Source organism: Echinops telfairi, unplaced genomic scaffold (assembly GCF_000313985.2).
Source record: "Echinops telfairi isolate 266 unplaced genomic scaffold, ASM31398v2 ScPeMD7_60;HRSCAF=208, whole genome shotgun sequence".
In the NCBI taxonomy this organism is placed as follows: Eukaryota; Metazoa; Chordata; class Mammalia; order Afrosoricida; family Tenrecidae; genus Echinops; species Echinops telfairi.
The window spans coordinates 37,468,551-37,489,259 of NW_022103958.1; the positions used below are offsets into that span (position 1 = coordinate 37,468,551).

The 20,709-nt window shown below is 43.9% G+C and overlaps 1 pseudogene; it reads right to left on the bottom strand.

Moving 5' to 3' along the window:
• Positions 1 to 370: 370 nt before the first annotated feature.
• On the bottom strand, positions 371 to 817 carry LOC101652641 (annotated as a pseudogene).
• Positions 818 to 20,709: the final 19,892 nt, after the last annotated feature.

Sequence of the window (20,709 nt, forward strand, 5' to 3'; positions counted from 1 at the left end):
CCATTATTGTTCTTGTGGGGTTTATCTGTCCTGAATTCCGTGTGTTGAGAGCTCTTATCTGTACCGGTGTAGGGACTGCAATTCTTTGTAGGGGTAGAAAGCCTCACTTTCCCTTGTGGAGCAGCTGGGGGCTTCAAACTGCTGATCTTGTGATTATCAGCCCAAAGAGTACCCTATTACACGACTAGTACTCCATTGACTCTATATTATTTAACAACAAAAGCAAGTCTCTAGAGTTGTGTGGGTTTTTTCGGTTGTGGTTTTTTTACAAATAAAATACAATGAAATGAAATTTAAAGATATTCGTAAAGAAAACAAGCACATACTGCAATTGAGTCAGTTGACTTAGGCAACTTTACATTATGCCCAATCATGGAAACAATTTGTTAAGTTTGCATATAGTTTCTCTTTTCTTCTTCAATTTTTTTTTCCAGAGTTCAGTCTGGTTTATTGAGCATATTACAAAAGAAGGTTTCGTCAAAAGACCAAAGCCCACGTCATCATCACATTCTTCAGACTCTTCTTTCTTGGCGTCCACTTTCTGCTCCTCAGCTGGGGCAGCAGCCGTGGAGGGTGCAGGTCCTCCGGCCGGTGCGGCACCAGCGCTGGGGCAGGGCCACCAGCCCCTGCATTACAGATGCGGCTCCGATGTTGACGTTGGCCAGGGCCTTGACTAACAGGCCGGGCCAGAAGGGCGCCACGGTGACGCGGCGGCCTTAATGAGGGCGTTGATCTTGTCCTCCGTGACGGTCACCTCGTCGTCGTCGTGCAGGATGAGGGCCGAGTAGATGCAGGCGGGCTCGGAGACGGAGGCCATGGCCGGGAGTCCTGGGCTGGCGGCTGGGCGCGGTGCTAGTCGCCCGATGAGGTCAGGGGCTCACCCCAACGCGACCTTAGCTTCCTCGGAAGGACCAAGCACCTTAACGGCAGCTGAGGAAAGACTTCAATGTTTTTATGGGCACACAATTTACATATAATACAATTAAATATTTCAACCATTCAGTCATATCAAGAGGAATTGTACAATCAGCACCACCTCCATCCTAGAGCATCCCTCCCACACACCACATGGTTAAATTACCTTTGAAATGAACTGTGTGATTAATTTGATCAGTTCTAGTGCTCCCTTGCCTCCCCCCACCCTTCACTCTTTACTGCTGAAATCCCCTTTCCCTCCCCATTGCCTCACCCCTGCCTCTGCATTCCCTATCACACCTTGTATCAGTTATTATCATTTTGCATCCACTCCTCCTGTGCTTCACAGTTGGGAAACCCAACAGAAGACAATGAAAAACAAATCATACTAAGGTGGTAAGGATGAGATCCTATTAGTATAAAGACAAAAATACAAATAATGCATGAGAGAGAGAAGACCCCCATCAACATTCAAGAAGCCAGAGAAGAAATTCCTGTCATGGAACATCAAAGAGATACTTGCACCCAGAACAAATTCAGTCAGTATCTACAGTGAGGTCAACTGGCCAAGTATCAAGTTTGATCCAGCGCAATCAGGATCACAATGGTCTCTGCCTGATAGCAAGGCTGTTTGCGACTCTCGCCCTTGGCTAGGGAACTGCCAACCCCTCTGTCTGACTAGAATACTCTGCAGGTGAGTTTGGGGGATCCCACTGTCCTCCATAGCCTTCTACAAACTGTGTGTTTGTGATTTTAGCTCTGATACTTTTCTCTTCACCATATCTGGATTAAGTAATTGTCATCATTGGATCACACAAGCTGGTGTGCTTCTTCCGTGTGGATTTAGTTGACTCCTTGCTTTGAGGGCTGCTTGTTTGAATACAAGCCTTTAAGATCCAGACACCATTCCCACTGATAGCTGGGCACCATCTACTTTCTTCGCCCCACTTTGCTGTAGCACCCTTAATTAACTTCAGTGATCTTTTCATGAAGGTGAGTATTGAGCAGAGCCATGATGTAAGAGCTAAGTGTTCTTAAGTTGGAGCTAGGATACAGTGTGAGCCCAGAACTCATTCCTGGATCTATGATTTTTTTTTTTTTTTATGTGCTGGAACTTGGGAATTAATACACATGCCATATCATCCCATAGTTCAATCATGTCAAACTTATTTGTATAATTGCTTCCTGAATGAGTCTCCAAACATACTTTTCCTTCCTGGGCTTCTTGAAGTCATCTCTTTCTTCTCTCTCCCACCCCTCTATATCGCCCCTCCCCTCAAACCCTTGTTATGTTTTCTTTCCCTATTGGCTCAATGTCCCTAGGTTCATATACTGAAAAACAAGTAACAGAGCTTTGAGAGGGTGACCCCCAATGGCAGCACACTTCTGAGATATACCCTAATATATACAAGCATAAGCAAAATATAACAGAATGGCTGTCACAGGATTGCTGGAATAATGCGTCTCTTAATATAGCCTACAGGGCATTGATGTAGCAAGATCTTGTTTGTCACCAGCCAACAGAGCATCACTCTTGTCGAGCTCTCTCCTTTTTCTCAGACTCAGTGTTTTCCAGCTTAAGTCCAAAGGTTACAAAGGTGTCTGGGGTGGCGTCCAGCTCACCCAGTGGGGTTCCCGTATGCAGTCTCAACAATACAGCTTCTGGAGCAGGCTGTGAGCCCCGAAAATGCAGAGTTCAGTGTCCCAGTGCTCTACGGCACCCGGTCTGGGTTCCCAGGATACCCCCAGGTGGCCTAGGTCAAATCTGCCCACCCACTGCATGCCACTAAAGACCCTCTCTGCCTCATGTTCCCAAGAGCATCCTCAGTCTCTCTTCCCCACTCCTGGTGGTCAGCCCCCCCCCCCCCTGTCCCCTCTACAGACACACACCTATGTTTCCCCCAAACTTGACCAATCCCTCTCCCCACTTCCATGCTGCCCCTCCCATCAGTGCACTTCTTACAGGGCCACCCCCCTCTCTAGAGATGTTTTAAAGAGTGTAAATAGAAAGAATTTGGGGTGTTCATGAACTTGGAAGGGGAAAAAAATTACATCATTATTTTCACAGGCCTCGAATCCAAATTTACATTTCATCTGGGATCTCCTCCACCTCTGTCCATCGCTCACCTTCACTGCGCTGGCAGGCTCCAGCGGGCCATGTAGCCCTTCTGACTGTTCGTGTCAACAAGAAACCACAGCGTGTTTACCAGCAGTACTTTGTCAGCAATAGCTATAGCAGATATTTTCTCCTTTTTTCTTTTTCTTCACAGGTATTTTCTTCCTGCTTTTGTGCTTGCTGCAGATACTTGAAAAGACCATAAACACTCATCACTGCTTTGAAATTATAGCACTTACTAGACCTACATCTACATGGCTTAATGTGTTCATAACGAAGCTCTATATTACTCCATCACAAAACTTTAATATATATTTTGATCAATGGATTTCAATAGAATTTTTTTCCTTTAGGCAAGTATTAATGTTATTTTTATATGCACCTTTATTGAGCTTCTAAGGAACTCTGACAGTAGACTAGTTGAGTGCTTGACTGCTAGCCACAGGTCAGTGATGTGAACCTACGCACTGTCCCATGGGGCGGGGAAGGACGTCAGTCTACTTCTGGGAAGATTTACTATCTTGGAAACTTCAGAGGGAAGTTCTACAGGATTGCTGTGAGTCAGAATCAACTCCGTGGCTACAGGTTTGCTTTTACTGAGATTTCGTTTATAATACAAAGTTCACCCATTTAAAATGTACAATTCGATGATTTTCATATAGTCATAGAACGGTGCAACTCAGGTTATAACTACGATCTCAGGTTATAACATTGTCATTGCCCCAAAAGAAATCTCGTATCCATTTGCAGTCCCTGCACATTTGCCTTCCCCACCCCAGTCCTCCTGGACTCATAAGAGACCGTATGGGACAGGGGAGACCTGCCTCATCTTCTTCAATGCTGACCAACTCTTCACCACGACGCCACGGGCCCTAGACAGCACTAATCTGTCTCCGTGTGTTCTTTATTCTGGACATGTCGTAAAAATGGAATCAAATGTTTTGTGATCTTTTCAGACACCTTTCACTGAACATAATGCTTTCAAGATTCATCCTTGTTGGGGCACGGATCGGTATTTAATTCTTTCCCTTTTTTTTTTCACACATTGGGCTGCTAGCCACAAGGCCAGATGTTCGAAACCACCAGCCACTCCTCAGGAGAAAGAGGAGACTTTCTCTTCCCATAGAGAGTGACAGCCTTGGAAACTCATGGGGACTCTTCTTCCCTGTCCTGTAGGGTCGCTAAGAGTCTAAATTGGCGGTGAGAGTGAGTGAGGGACTCATCAGTTGATGGATGTTTGGGGTTTCACATTGGAACAATTATGAATAATCTAGCTTTGAATATACATGGATACATTTTTATGTGAGCGTGTTCTTCGCCTCTTTGGATGTATACCTAGGAGTGGAATTGCTGCTCACACGGTAACACTATGATTAGCCTTGTGAGAAACTACCAGCCTCTTTTACAAAGCAGCTGTACCGTGTTACATGCCCTCGAGCAATGTTTTAGAGCTATTTCTTAAAATTTTTGCTAACATTTGCTACCACTTTCTTTCTTTTTGTTTTCATGACAGCCATCCTAGTGGGTGTGACGTGATTGCTTAGCATGCTTTTGACTGGCATTATCCGAAAGGCTAATCAGAGGCCCTGGCAGCACTGTAGGCACAGCCCCCGCTGTTCTCTGCAGGGCAACTGGACTGCATGAGAGAAAGCGGGGGCAGTCCGCTCGATGGAGACCTGCAGCCTGGGACACCCTGTGGGGGCAGGTCCTTTGGTGTCTTTTTCATCGGGCTGTCTGTCTATTTGTTGTTGCATTATAAGAGTTCTTTGAGTACACTCTGAATACCAGTTCCTTATCAGGAAGATGGTTGCAAAGGTTTTCTCCCGCGCTGTGGGTTTTCTCACTTTCTCCGGGCTATCATTTGCAGGACAGAAGTTTTCATTGGGTAGAGTCTCGGTTATCTATCTTTCCTTTTTGTCACGTCAACATTTGATGTCACAGCTACGAGATAATTGCTGACGCGATGGTTGTATAAAGACTCCTTACCTATGTGCCCTGACAGTGGGGCATTTGTACGGCACATGGGTTATGTCTCAACTAAGCGTTTAAAAACGGACATTCAATATCACAGAGCAACATCAGACTCAGAAAAATTCAGAACTAGTTTTGATCCTCAGCACATGAGCCCTCAAATTCTCCCTACGGCTTAAAAATCACAAAAGCAAAACAAAAAAAAGCAGGTCCTAAAATTAGATCTTGGTGATTTGCATAGCTCAGTAAACATTAAATTGTACGCACATTGAATGAATGGGTTTTACAGTATATGGGTTACTTGTTGGGCTGTTAACCACAAGGCCAGCAGTTCAAAATCACCAGCTGTTCCTATGGAGAAAGCTGGGGCGTTCTACTCCTACCCATAAAGATTTACAGTCTCAGAAACCCACAGAGGCAATTCTACCTTTCTACAGGGTCACTATAAGTCAAAATCAGTTCAGTGGTAATGTGGTTTTTGAACTGGTATATATTAATTAGATCTCAATAAAGTTGTTTTTAAAAAGAAACCCCTGTCTAATCTATAGTAATAGAGTTTTACTTCTGTTGTCTTCTAAGAGTTTTATAGATTTAGCTCTTACGTTTAGGCCTGTGATCTATTTTGGATTTGTTTGTGGAAAGAACAAGAGTAAAGTGTAAAAAACAAGTCCATCTTCATGTGATTTGTTTACGCTCCTTAAAAGGAACCCATAAACCTCAGCAGATTGCCAAGGTGGTTCCTGGCCCAGACAGGTAAAAGAGCTGCTGCAGAACTTACTTCTTGGGACCTTAGTTCTCCCCGTAAGAGTTCACTGACTTCCAAGGCCCCTCCTGCTCTGTAACACCATGCGGACATTGTGGGGGGAGAGCTATGAATTTTAAGATAGCAGCTCGGGCCGATGACATCAGCTGCCTCTAACTTAGTTTTCAAAAGGGAACCGAGTCTGGAAATCACTGGAAGGCTCAGCAAGAGCTTTGTGAAATGTTCAGGTGGGTAGCGGAGACACAGAGGGGAAGGAGATGTTCTTTATTGAAAAGCAGGCAATTGCCTTCAACAAGTTGCCAACAAATTGTTTGGGGGAGGGGGGGCGAAAAAAAGAAGATCCACCCCACCCCCGGTTTCAGCTCTGTGCCAGCTTTCAAAGTGTGAGCTGGATGAACGAGATAAATACTGAGGTACAAACACCCCCGCCTGCGGGAAAGGCTGTTTGGGCAGTTATTACCGCAGAGGCGCGGCAGTGAGCAGGCAGCTGAAGCACTTTCCCTAAAGGAACCTAAGGCGAGCAAGGATCAGAAAAAGCTAATCAAACCTTCACTTTAACAATGGCAAAATTGCTTTTGCAATTTTACTCTATAATTTAGATGTATATATTTAATGTGTAAGCATGGTATACAGGTGTTAAGTAGAAAGTGGTTAGGTCTCTTTAAAATTAATCAAATAACTATAAGATAAATATTTTCGATTTCTATAGAGCTTTTGCATCAAATTGTATAGCCTATTTGACCACTGTATGCATGATACTTTTGGAGTTTATTTGTGTTATGCGGACATGCTGAAAGAAATTTACACAAGTAAAATTTTGCTGAAGATAAATTAAAAATGGTTGCATCAGTACACTGATGGAGCGCTGCCAGAAATTCAGGCTGGATTCCGAAAAGGATGGGGAATGCAGACTATCATTGTTGATGTCATACGGATCTTGGCTAAAAGCAGAGAATACCAGAAAGATGGTTACTGTGTCTTATTGACTATGCAAAGGCGTTCAGCTGTGTGGATCATAGCATTGGGAAGAATGGTCCTACAGAACACATAACTGTGCTCACAAGGCATACAGTCCACGAGGCAGTCATTCAATCCAAACAAGGGGACACTGCATGGTTTAAATCAGAAAAGGTGTGCGTGCGTCAGGGATGTATCCTTCGCCACATGTCTTCAATCTAGATATGGAAAAAATCATCTAAGAAGCTGGACCATACGAAGAACAGTGTGGCATCTGGATTGGAGGAAAGGTCATTAACAACCTGTAATACAACAGTAACACAACCTTGCTTGCTGAAATCAAAGACGACTTGAAGCGCTTGCAGATTACGATCAAACACTACAGTCTTCATTTTGGATTACACGCCAACATAAAGAAAACAAGAGTCCTATCAAGCGGTGCAAAAGCAACATCGTGTAAATGGAGAAAACATTAACGTTGCCAAGGATTGCAGTTTACTTGGATCTACGATTGGTGCCCATGCAAGCAGCCGTCACGAAACCAGATGACATATTGCACTGGCCCATCTGCTGCAGAAGACCTCTTTCGTGTATTAAAAAGCAGAAAGGTTGCTGTGAGCACGAAGGAGCATCTGACCCAGCTGTGGCGTGTTTAAACACCTCCAATGCATTGGAAACCTGGACGAGGAGTAAAGAGGACCCAAAAGGACCTCGGCCTTTGCTTGTGGGGGTGGTGAGGGCTACGGAATATGCCCTGCAAAGACAGGAGCAGCAGCAGCAATGTTGGGGAAGAAGTACGGCGGGAATGCTCCTTCGAAGTGGGGTTGGCCTGACTCTTTCACCTACTCATGCTATCAGGAGGGCTCGGTCCCCAGAGGCCCCAATGCCCTCGTGTACGGAGGAGGTGAACAAAAAAGGAGAGGCTCCTTGATGAGAAGGATCGAGACAGTGGTGGGTAACAATAGGCTCCAGCATGCCAACCACTTGGAGAAGGAAAGAGGGATGAGGAGTGTTCTCCTCTGTTGTACCCAGAGTCACTACGCACCGTAAGTGGTTTCTGGGCCATTGGCTCCCTATCTGAATGCCTTATCCTTTCTCCTGAAGTCTACTTGTGTGTAGTGTAAATGCTGAGGAGAATTATCATAGAAAGCAAGCAAAATGTTGACATGCCCAATCAGTTCCAGCTCATGGAGGTCCTATATATAACATAGTGAGACACTGCCTAGTCCCACACCATCTTCAAAATGGTTGTTAAGTTTGAGCCCCTGGCTACAGCCACTGTGTCAGTCCATCTCATTAAGGGTCTTCCTTTTCCGACTGACCCTTTTCTCTATCAAGTAGTCTGTCCTTCTCCAGGAACAAGTCTGTCCTGATAACATGTCCAAAGCATGTGAGATGCAGTCTTGCCAGCCTCACTTCTAAGGAACACTCCGATTGTACTTATTTCAAGTCAGATTTGTTTGTTCTTCTGGCGGTCCAAGGGACTTCCAATATTCTTCACCAACACCATCATCCAAAGGCATCGATTCTGCCGTCGTCCTGGTTCCTTGTCCAGCTCTCGCGTGCATATGAGATTGAAAATACCAGAGCTTGAGTCCCCAAAGTGGTGTTTACATAAGTTTCATTAACTGTGGTATCTAAAAAGGACATAGGTCATTTGCAAAAGGGGTGGCATCGTCTCCCTATGCTAGAGTAGACAATTTTAAATTCGCTGTGGTTTCGCAACTGCTCCGTGCTGAATGTTGGCATCCTTTTTAATTAACAGTACCACTCTCTTATCTCCATCCCTGGTGGTGCAGTAGTGATAGAGCTCAGCTGCTGAGCTAAATCAACGGCTAACCCAGGGGCTCTGCAGGAGACGCGCTCCTGGAAAATGTCAGCCTAGCAAACCCTTTGGGTCAGTTCGCCATGCTACACGGTTGCAATGAGCTGGAATTGGCTCGGTGGCACACATGAACTCCCTTGTCAAGGAAGAGGGGGAGATCCATATGGATTCTAAAGTCGGGGCTTCACTCTTCTCCTCATCCCAGTCTTTCCTCCTCTTCAAAGAAGTGCTAGAAAGGTCGGAAACAAGAAAGTACGAGCATGAAGAAGGAGGAGCTAAAGTCTAGAACCCTGCCAATTAGTTAAAGGTCAGCATGGCAGGGCCTGCCTGGGAGAGGACAAGAAAGCTGTACTTTTCTGGAGCCAACTGACCTGGAGATCAGCCAGTCTCTATCTCCTTCCTGGACTGGTGCTGGGCGCCCCACAGTTCTGTGTCCCCTGCCATACAAACAAAAGAGTTCTGTGGAAATAAAGTCTCGTTTCACCCCTGTAGATGAACAGACAGAGCCAGGTTTCAGCAGGGGGTCAAGGGACAGAAGGCAGAGACCAAAGTGGTGTTTGCTGTATCAGAAACTGACAGGCTTATTTGGAAAGAGTGAAACTAAATAAAGATTTCGTTCTAGCATAGAGCTAGATTGGTGAAATCAGGTTAAAGGGTGATTATTTATAAAGTACACTTATACTATATATATATGTATATGCACACACACACACACATATATATATATATATACTCGTAGTGATGAGATAATGTAGAGGGAACTTTATTTTAGTTAAGGAGGAAACTATTGTTTTCCATAAAGTCCTAATATTTCTCATCCAGTAATTTCTTTTCTTTTCAATAGAACATACGAATGGCACGCTGACATTTCCCCCCCAGAAATGAAAGGGGAAATAAAATTACTTTGCAAAAATGAAAAAAAAATGTAAGAGCACTAACTGACTTATTATGAAATTAAATTACATTAATTTACATTCGATGACTTATTACAACACACATTAGATGACTAAATTACATTTAAAAACTTATTACAAAACGATTTTCCTCATTTTGGGGGGGTTTCTTCAGATTTTCTAAGAGAAAAGCTTGGCCCCTACCTCCACTTTAGTTCTTTTTGCCTTCATCCACTTTCTCCTTTTATGTTTTGGTGGGTACAACACGTGATTGGAACCCTAACTGCAATCTGTTAGGTGTCAGTTAGCAAGGTTACTGGCTCCCTTTTGGTGTTGAATCGGCTCTAACCCCTAGGCTGTCAAATGGAAACGCAGACATCGATGTCTCAGACCTTTTTGTCCTTTCTGCATCTCGGCGATCCCACCTGACCATCTGGAAGTGTCCATTGAACTCCTACATCGACATCATACCTCTTCTGGGGACGCAACATTCCCTGTAGACTTGAATCTTGTTCCCTGTGTTTCTTGGGGTAGAGGGGTGAGGAGGGGCAGAATCCCAGGGACTGGGGCCAAGTAGGAGAAATGTTACCCAGGAGGCAACATAACTGGATGGAGAGTTCCAATTTTCATCATCTTAGTGATACGGGAACAAGGTCAAGACGCAGAAGGCAACTTTGTACATCTGCGGGCCAGGCAAAAGCAGAGAAGCACGTAGCGAAGCTGAAAAGTAAGGGCATGAAGATCTGAGCCGAGCGAGCCTCATGAAAAGAGGGTCAAGGGAAGCGTTCCGTACTGAAGCCACAAACGGGCAGCTCTCGCCAGCGCGCCCCTTTGAACTTGGCTGCTGAGGTGCTTCTGCTGCTCAGAGTAGCCACTGTGCATGCAGGCTGGACCCTGTACCTCTGTTCCTGGATCCTCCCAGCGCTTCTTCTCTATAGACCTTGTCTCTTTGCATCTCAGTCCTCTAGGGGCTTTGCATCCCTCCCATGGAGCCTGTTTTTCAACTCTTCTCTACCACACTGGGTTCCTTTATGGGTTTTGATGTGTGTGTGTGTGGTTTGTTTTGTTTTTTCTTTCAGAGCCCAATGAAAACTAGCACTTTTACAAGTTTTCCTTGTCTTTGTTCACACCGCCTGATCGGTGTGATGTTGATGTTGATGTTGGCCTCGGTTTTTCAGGTCTCTAATCAGCTCTGTGGAAAATGGAATGGCTCGGCAACCGGCATAAGCATGATAATAATGAAAAATCACCGTGAAGGCAGAACTAAGAAGCAGGATTCAGAAGTAAGATGAAGGGACGTGGAGTCACAGGCTCTCGTCTGAAAATATCCATTTTGGCCAACTGAGAAGCACCCTTGCAAATCTGTGAATAATATTTCTCTGCAGGAGGAAAAGCCGCACCAGAGGGGCATTTCACTCTCTGGTGTAGAGTCTGCTGGTGAAATTCCCACACGCACACCAACCTTTAAAACTCAACAGGAAAACAATGGCTGCCGCAGGAAGACTTCCAACGGCTGGTTTTTCTGGCTCAACTAATCCTAGAAGGTAAAATCCATGCACGGTCGTTTTTATCTCTCCGGTTACATACCCGCTCTTGATGGTTGGACGTACGTTCTGATGACACGTTATTTTAAAAAATACTTTTTTTTTTTTGGAAATTACCCACACCCCAAACAGCAGAACTGCTGTGTGTATACAAATGTTCTGAAAATGCTCAAGTCAGGTCTTGGGTGTCGGCACAGGACAAACCGCATGGTCTGCCTTGGCAGCTCCATCCTCACCTGCAAGCTGCCCACACACACGCCTGTCCAAAAGGCGCTTCTCTGTTGCCAATTGGCTGACTGAGCTGCTTTGGGAGGAAGCCTCTGGGAGGGGCGTGGTGAGGTGGATAAATATTTTATAAGTTATAACTCCAAACTTGATTTACCCTTCCAAGCTCATTCACACTAGAGCTCCTCTCTCTTCTTGAGACTCTGGAGCTTGGAAGAGTTAAGTGGGGGTGAGGCTGGTGTACCCCGAGGCTGTCATCCAAGGGCAGCTTGAACAGGCAGCAAGCAGGAAAGGGCTTGGTTCTGGCGAGGCCGCCGGCCGGCCATCTGGATGCAGGGAGCCCTGGAAGGCCGGAAGCAGCTATTGGTGTTGGTGTCCAGCTCCAGGAAGTTCCGCCTGGGGAAAGCCCGGCTGTAAGACCCAACCCGAGTCTCCCTTGAACGGGGATTTGATATTTCGGATGTTCTAGAAGACAGAAGCACCCACGAACTAAATTGTTTTGCTCAAGAAGATGACCAAGAGGAATGCATACATTATTCATCTTAGAAAAAAGAGGTGGCCCGGCTTCACCAGACTTAGGAATACACAGAAAATAGGTGCAGTCCTTAATTCGACTAGGAATAGATCGATCCAGATAGGCTATCTGTGAAAAGCAGAAAGTTAACACTTTTATTTGTTGTTTATATTGTGTGCTTCTGTGACTCTTACCAAGAATTATTTTGCTATTCTAGTTCACTTGGAAATGCCCTTCTATTACATTCAATTTGCTTTTCGGTCTTTCAAATTATTTTTCTTCGCTTATTTTGCAGTATCATTGTATTACATGCATCACTTGTTAACTGTTGTTATTTTGTTATATCTGTAATTATATTGTAATTAATGTGCTAATGTAGGGCACTTTTAATGCCTTTCACAGGAAATCTTTCCGTAGTAAGTTTTTAAAGTACAGGAAAGTTATAGCAACTTCCCACTCTATATCACTCATGACATATACTCTGTTTAGAAACCACCCTCCTTAAAAAGATATGATCTATTTTTCCTTAGTTACAGCAATCTATGTTAGATTTGTATGTGTTAGTCTTAACAATTAAAGGAAAAGGTGAATGTAAATTCACTGGGACAAAACAAAGCAGGGGAGGCGGGGAGAATATTGTGCTTAAAAGAATTCTTACCTTAAGGAAGAGAAAATGCACGTATCTTTCCACTTGGACAGGACGAGGGGAAGGGAAGATATATTTTTTTTCTTTTTCATTTTTCCAAGTCATTACTTGCCACCTAGCTGCAGAGAAGGGAATTGCACACTAAACTCGGATTCATTCTGGAAAGCATTAGTTTTAATGAGCACATTACTTTAATTGTAACCAACACCTGAAGAATTTTTAGCCCATGTGTAGATGGACTGATTTTTTTTGTTTTGACATAAAGTAAAGAAAAATAAGTGAACCATTATCTAGTCTTGATTTATTTATAAGAATACTCTCTTCTATCATAAAATGATTCTGTTCTGTTTCTCAATGGTCCCCCTTAACATCTCAGCAATGGGCCAAAGAGAAGAAATTCTGAGGTCGTTCTGACACTACGCTTAAAATGCTGCCATTGGCCCCATTAAAGGAAGAAATGTTTGTTTTAATACTGCGAGGGGCTTTCCAAAGAGCTCAAGATGAATTGCTACAAAAACAAGATCAGAATAGACGTGATTATGCTAAGACAGGAAGAGAAAGTTTACTCTCACCATTAGAAGACCTCCTTATAAAGCTCAAACACACTGCCATCAGGCTGGTTCTGACTCAGCACCCCTCCAGGACAGGGTAGAACTGCTCCTGTGGGTTTCCCAGGCTGCACCTTTTTCCGGGAGCAGAAAGCCTCCTCTTTCTCCGTCTCAGGGACCTGGGGTTACGAACTGATGACCTAGTGGTTAGGCAGCTCCATGTATAACCCACCAGGCCTCCAGGGTGAGATAATTTTCGGGGCAAATTATTCTAATATGTGAAATAAGGATATCCTTATTTCAAACTTTATCAACCATTTTAAAATTTCACAGTAGTCTCTTGCATGCTGTATGTCAATGCTTAAAGCAGGAGTCCTTTAAAAGTGTTTTATAGATCTTGGAAGCTGAAAAAAAGGAAAGAAACATTAAAATTTACCAAAAGTAGATTAAAGCAGAAAGCAAATATTTTAGAAGATCAAGGCTGGTTCTAAAAGTAGCAATAGCTAATACTTATCGAACCCTTACCATGTGCTAAGCACTTTTAATAAAGCAACTCACTTGACCCTCACAATAATCTTAGAAAGTACTAACCAATATTAAACCAAGAGACAAGATGAAAAATACCAAGGCCTGGATAGGTGAATAATTCATCCCAGAAATTATAAGTAGGTATGCTCAAACGCCTTAAGATTGATTGAAGGGCCCTATTGCTCAATCCTTGTAACACTTTTCTATCCCCCTCATTCCCGTTTCCCAAGTGGTAGTGGAGTTGCATTTGGCTCCAAGCTACAAGAGCAGCCGTTTGAAACCACAGCCATGCCTCAGAAGAAAGATAAGCTTTCTACTCCCGTAGAGTTGGTCTTGGAAACCACAGGGCCAGTTCCATTCTGCTCTCAGGATCACTGTGCGGCAGAATTGCTACATTGGCAGTGAGTCAAGTGAGGGGGGCCTGGACCTCTCCATCGAATTCCAAATTCACATGCCAACCAATTACTCCTAATCTCGCCACTTGACTTCTAATCGACAACTTCTAACTTGAAATATACAAAACCAGTTCATGATCTTTTCCCCAAGATCTGCTTACCTAACAAGACCCACATCTCCGATCTCTTCCAATCATTTCTGTGCATTGCAACTCCGTCCTTCCAGTTCCTCCGGCACAAAGGGTTAAAATCATCTTGAATCCTCTCTTCCTCTTATACCCCATTTCCAATCTATAAGCAAAGTCCTGTTGGCTCTGCCCTCAAAATATATGCAGAACCAACCATTTCCTGCCAACTCTCCACTACAACTGTTGGCCAAGCCATCATCATCTCCCACTTGTATTGTTGTAATAAAGTTGATCTCGTGGTCATTCTTCTACTCTGGACCTGTGATAATGCACTCGTAATACAAGAGTCAGGCTTAGCCTTTAAAAATATCAGGCGTGATAATCCTCTGATCAAAATCCTCTAGTAACTTTCTACCTTGTTCAGCGTCAAAGGCCCTCTCGATGCTATCTGAAGCTCCTTCCCACTTCTCTGGTTCCACCCGCTTCATGCTTTCTCTCAGACATTCTGGTCTGTTTTGTTCACTGAGGTATTCTCAAACTCTTAGTAACAAGACCTGGAATAGATTAAGTTTATCGATACATATTTGTCAAACTAATCCCAAATCTACCCATGTGCTCACTGCCTAGTATGCATACATTTATGACTTACAAGCACCAGCAGTGAGTAGAAGGTGGCTGGCTCACTGGACTCTTGAGTGGCTGATATTTAAATATATTTACAAATATGTAAATATATTTACATATGTGCATGCCTGTATTCAGAGCTCTATAAATACCCTTTGCCTCCTAGTTCTATCCTCTATTTCCTTTTACTTTCCTCTTGTTCCACTACCATGTTCAGCCTTCATTTGGGTTACAGTAATTCCTCTCAGTTACATTACCCTTGATCACACCCTACCAGGCCTCCTACACCCTCCTCACCACCGATTTGGATCACTTGTTGTTCCCTTGTCCCTAGGTTTGTTAACACCACTTCCTTTCCCCCCACCTCCCCCTCTCCCATGTCCCCCTGGAACTGTCGGTCCCATTGTTTTCTCCTCTAAATTGTTCATCCAACCTATCTTATTTAGACAGACCTGCAGAGATAATAACATGCACAACAACAAGACAGAGCAAAACCAAGCAACAAAAGAAAACAACAACAAAAAGCCAATGATAAAACAAAACAAAAAAACAGAACAACACAAAAGCAACAAAAAAGAAAACTTATAGTTAGTTCAAGGACTGTTTGTTGGCCTTTAGGAGTATTTTCCGGTCGAGTCTGATGGGGTGCCAAGACCTGGCCCCAAAGTCTATTTTTGGTACTCCCTGGGGACTTTGTTGCTCTGCTCCCCTTGCTGTTCTGTTGCACGCCCTTAGTGTTTTGCCTCGGTGTGGTGGGATCAGATCGGGCACAATTCCCACAATTCTCCAGTGTTGTCCCCTGTAGGGATATGAGTCAGTGAAGGATCTCATGTCTCATAGTGGGGCCGGCCATATGGTCTTCTCTGTGGATTGGCTGCTCTGAGCGGGAATATCGTCGTAAGGCTTAGTGGGCCAGGATGTGCCCCACTCTCTCTTCCTCCCCCTTCATTTGCTCCCGTGTGCTCTGATCAGACAATCCCTCCCCCTGAGATGCAGCTTCAATGCTGTCCTCTGAAATAAATTCTTCTGGGGGGAGGGCCAGGTGTCCAAGTAATTGGGATTGGGGCCGGCCCCTCAGACCTCTCCACTGGTTCCCAACATGCCAGCATGTTGCATTCACATCTTGGAGCACCAGGTTGAAGTCTGGTCCCTCTTTCCTTGTGGAGATACAAACAATACCCTCCCCTTAGGTGGATTATTTTTAAACCTCCCAAAATCCCTTCTGGTGGAATAAAGGAGCCCTGGTGTTATGGTGGTTACATGTTGGGCTTCAAGCCGCAAGGAGAGCAGTTCAAAACCACCAGGTGCTCTGTGGGCACTTTCTCTGTAGGAGAAAGACAGGGATTTCTACTCAGGGACTGTAGTCTCAGAAACGCACAGGGGCAGTTCTACCCTGTTCTGCAGGGTTACTGTGAGTCAGCATCGACTCGATGGCAGTGAGTTTGGATTTGGTTTGGTCTCTCTAATGGCAGGAAGCGCTTACAAAGCAAAGAGAACGTTATTGACACAAAACTTAAAAATTGAGGAGACCTCAACTACTATCAAGAAAGAAGGCGGGCGTGGAGCACAGCCTTTGCCTCTGAGGTGCCTGCGTGCCAGAAGCCCTTATCTAGGAGTTAGAGAGCTGTGACATCAGAGCCGAGTTAGCAGCGGAGACGTGGTGGCAGCAGAGGCTGCAGAACCAGACAGAAAGGTCTGCCTCCTGGCTCACAAGGTGAGCAGGCTGAGGGCCTTCAGGCAACAGCCTTGCTTACTGAGTGGGGTGCCCACTGGGCATTGGCAGGGGAGGCTAGGTTGGGCAGCCCTGGAGCTGGAGCTGAGATGTACTGGTGGAGTGGGGATTATCAGCAGAGTCATGCTTGCTGAAGCGGAGCAGACGCCAAGGGACGATGAGGCTGGGAAGTGAGAGGTAAAAGAGCTTGGTAATATTTGCAGGAGCCAGGGAGAGGCCAAAGACGAGAGACAAGTGTGCTTGCAGGTAAGGCTGAGTGAGACGAGGCTGTCCTGACAAAAGAACTGTCTTCTGAGCATTTCTGAGCCTGAATTGTAACCTGTCGGCTTCCCTGGTGGTAGAGTGGAGTCAGAATTGACCCGACCGGCAGTGACTGACTAAGTAACTTCTCTAGTAAACCCCGTAAGTGTGGGAGGTTTTTTTTTTAATTGATAAAAGGAATGAAGTGGAAACTCATTGAAGTAATACAAATCATTAAAATATACATCAAACAATATTTTACTGGTTAAAAAAATAGAAATAAAGAGGATTTTCTTTTCCACTATTGGTATAATAACTTTAAAAAAATAAAGTATTCACCGTTGGTGAGTAGACTCACAGGCACAGAATATAAATTTGTATACACATACAATATATATGTAGTACTACATGTGCATCGAATACTCAGGCAAGTACTCAGAATCTATGAATGTACAAGAATGTCAATCATAGCATTTTTTAGGTAACAAAAATGTAGACATAACCCAATTACTCATCAGTAAGTAAATTCCATTCTAAACAATGGAATTCTATGTTACTATTGAAATTAAACAGATCCTTGCTTATAGACATAAAAATGGCCACTACTTTTTAACTCTATGAGTGTTATACGTTCTGTGTGAAAAATATATACTTATCATCCACATGTGTGCTGTAGTAGGTTATACATTGAGCATCTAAACACAAGGTCAGTGGCTTGAACCCATAAAGAGTTAAGTCTTAGAAACCCACAGGGGCAGCATGACTCTGCCCGAGGGGGCCAGTATGAGTCAGAATCCCCTCAATGGCAGTGAGGGGCATATGTCTGCACATATTCATAGGCAGAGATGTGCAATGTGATTTTCAAAATGTTCTGTACTGTATTTTTAAATTTGCTTTTAGTTATCCATGCATTCAGCATTATTCATTCACTCAGCAAATATTTTTAAGCACTTTCTATATGCTCAGCAAGGAACCATGGTGGTGCACTAGTTAAGCACTCGGCTACTAACTAAAAGGCTGGTGGTCCAAACCCACCAGTTGCTCCACAGAAGGAAGATGTAGCAGTCAGCTAATGGAAAGAAAACGACCATCAGCTGAAAAGTAGGCAACAGCGTGAGAAAGTCACTCACAAAATTTACAAATGAGCAGGAAATAATTAAAGGGTTGATCTCACTACAAATCAAAGAACTGGTAGTTAAAGTCCTTTTTTAAACTGAATTCACAGTAACTTTTAAAAATGACAACAACTAAAAAGTATCCAGAGGAAAGCAATCTTACACACTGTGTTGACAGTCTTAACTGGCAAAGCATTTTTGCAGGTCAATTTAGAACATTTTATGACAAGTTTATTTTAAATATCCATTTTAAGTAATCCTTTGAGTCCATTTGTAGTAACTTATTCTAAAGAAAAAAACATGGATATATAGATATATATCTATATCTGTACACACACACACACACACACACACACACACACACACACGAAACTTCCACTGCTACCAAGTGATACAGAGTAGGACAGAGTAGAGCGGCCCCTGTGGGTTTCCGAGGTTGCAAATCTTCCTGGCGCAGAAATCCTCATCTTTCTTCTGAGAGCGGCTGGAGGGTTCAAATTGTTGACCTCATGGTTAGCAGCCCAACATATATACCATTACACCCCAAGGCTCCTTCTCACACACACAAACACACAGAAAGAGATGGATATATGGATGTACACACACTACATACAAGGGTTAAGTCAAAAAGTATTAGTATGAAAGTATAAAACATTTAAACAAAAATATCAAAATGTGGTCATTATTTCTAGACATGTCCTCCCTTCAGGGAGTGCTTCCATCTTTCTACCCTTCCCCCCAAAACTCTGAGCTCTTCCATTTTAAATCATGGAAAAACGATAGTTTGGGCTTTTGCGAGGGACTCAGATCGTGTTTCTTTTGAAATGTTCTTTGCCTTTGGGGGCAGGATCAGGACCGTAGAGTAAACGGTATCAGGTGTCCCCAATGAAACTTTCTTTAAGACAACTCTAGCCACCGTTCACGAATGAGCAGGAATATTATCGTGGTGGAAAACAATTCCCCCGCACAACTTTCCTGGCCCATGTCTCGCCAAAGCACTGCTCAATTTTCTTAAAACTTCTTCATAATTTGCCCCAATAGTTGTCTTGTGTCCACTGAGGGAAATGTATCCATATGATCCCTTTGGGATTCTGAAAAATAATCACCCCATAACTTCTGAGCTGACCTCTGCCTTGAATTTAACTGGCCCATCTGATCCCCTAGGAAGTCACTTTTCTGAGTAGACCTTTTGTTGTGAATGCATTCGAAATGAGACTAAGAGAAGTGGGTCACCGAGAGAACTTGTCTGCATTTACCCACTGAGTGCAGATATGTTTAAACGTGAACAGGAATCCAAATAGCGATGTATTTTTTGTACTTACTCTTGTTTATGTATGCATAAAGTGACTCGTAGATCAGTTGTTTATGGGAGAGAGGAGAAAAATTAGTCGAGGCAGATACTAGGGAGTGATGTTTAGCACCGAACAATGTTCACAATGTCTAAGTGGAAAATGTTTTAAGAATGTGTCTAGTATGTGTGGATTGTGGTAAGAGCTGTACAAGCCCCCAATAAAACAATTTTTAAAATGTGTTCATTATTATCACATGCTGGGAAATGTAAATCATGTATATACAAAATAACTAAAAACAAATCCTAAAATAGTTTGAGGTTTTGGTGCTTAGGAAGCCCTTCGGGTGCTGAGCAAAAGCTCCCAGCCTGGAATCAAGTGTTCGGCAAGAGAAAGACATGGTCGTCCAATGTGTCCGCTTTATTGACTACAAAGTAGAAACCACGGAGATTGACCGCAGGGTATCTTTGGGAAACAATCCTACAGTTTTACTTTCTTTCAATGTTCTACAATGGTTTTTTTCTTCCTTTTTAAATGAGAAAACACATAGACTATTTCAAGAACGAAGGGACACTTGAAAACACCTAAATAAAATGAAGACAAACTTGCCAAGGTTTAAAAAACTGCATTACGTCTCTAGAGGAAAGGACAGGGGACTTTGATTGTGACACCAACATGGCTGGGAACCTGAGCAAATCACTCCAGTGATCATCACCTGCAAACTTCAGAGGGGCCTTTTTGCTCCAGGTTGTCCCCTTTCAACTCGCCTTTCCTGAGTCTCCACAAGCAGTGGGCACATGTTCGGTATTTTCAGAGGTTTTCTAACCCATCTCATTTGGAGATGAACCAAAAATGTTCTCAAAACAAAACAGAAGACAGCCATCCGTGCTTCCTCAGAGGCCTGGTGCTCGGGTTTGAAGAGGCAGAAGACTTTAGTGCCCTCGGGGTTCAAAGTCAGGTGGGGAAAACCAATCGTTCTAATAAAAAGTGGGAAATGGCAACAGAGAGCCTGGAAAGAGGCGTTCTCCAAGGAGCCGTGCAGAGCATTCTGAAGAAAAGCGTGTACGCACCCAGGACACTAGAAGGAGGCTGTGACACACACACTCACACACACACACATCCCACGAGTCTACAGAAGGAGACTGACACACACCACGAGTCTACAGAAGGAGGCTGTGGTACACACACACACACACACACACACACACACCACGAGTCTACAGAAGGAGGCTGTGGTACACACACACACACACACACACACACACACCACGAGTCTACAGAAGGAAGCTGTGGTACAAACAAACACACACACAAACACACACACCATGAGTCTACAGAAGGAGGCTGTGACACACACACACACCACGAATCTACAGAAGGAAGCTGTGGTACACACAAACAAACACACACACCACGAGTCTACAGAAGGAGGCTGTGGTACACACACACAAACAGACACCACACACACACACACACACACACACACACACACGAGTCTAAAGAAGGAGGCTGTGGTACACAGACCCCCCCCCAGCCTGGATGTCAGAGTGGCCCACAAGCTAAACACACACACACACACACACACACACACACCACTAAAGTCACATAGTATTCAGGTGAAGGGTTTTTAAGTCATTATTTAAATTACTTATGTGTGTGTATAAATGAATATTAAATTGCCTTTGAAAAATCCATTAAGAAATAAAACAAGCTGTTTGGGCAGGCAAGGGGGAGAGGGGAA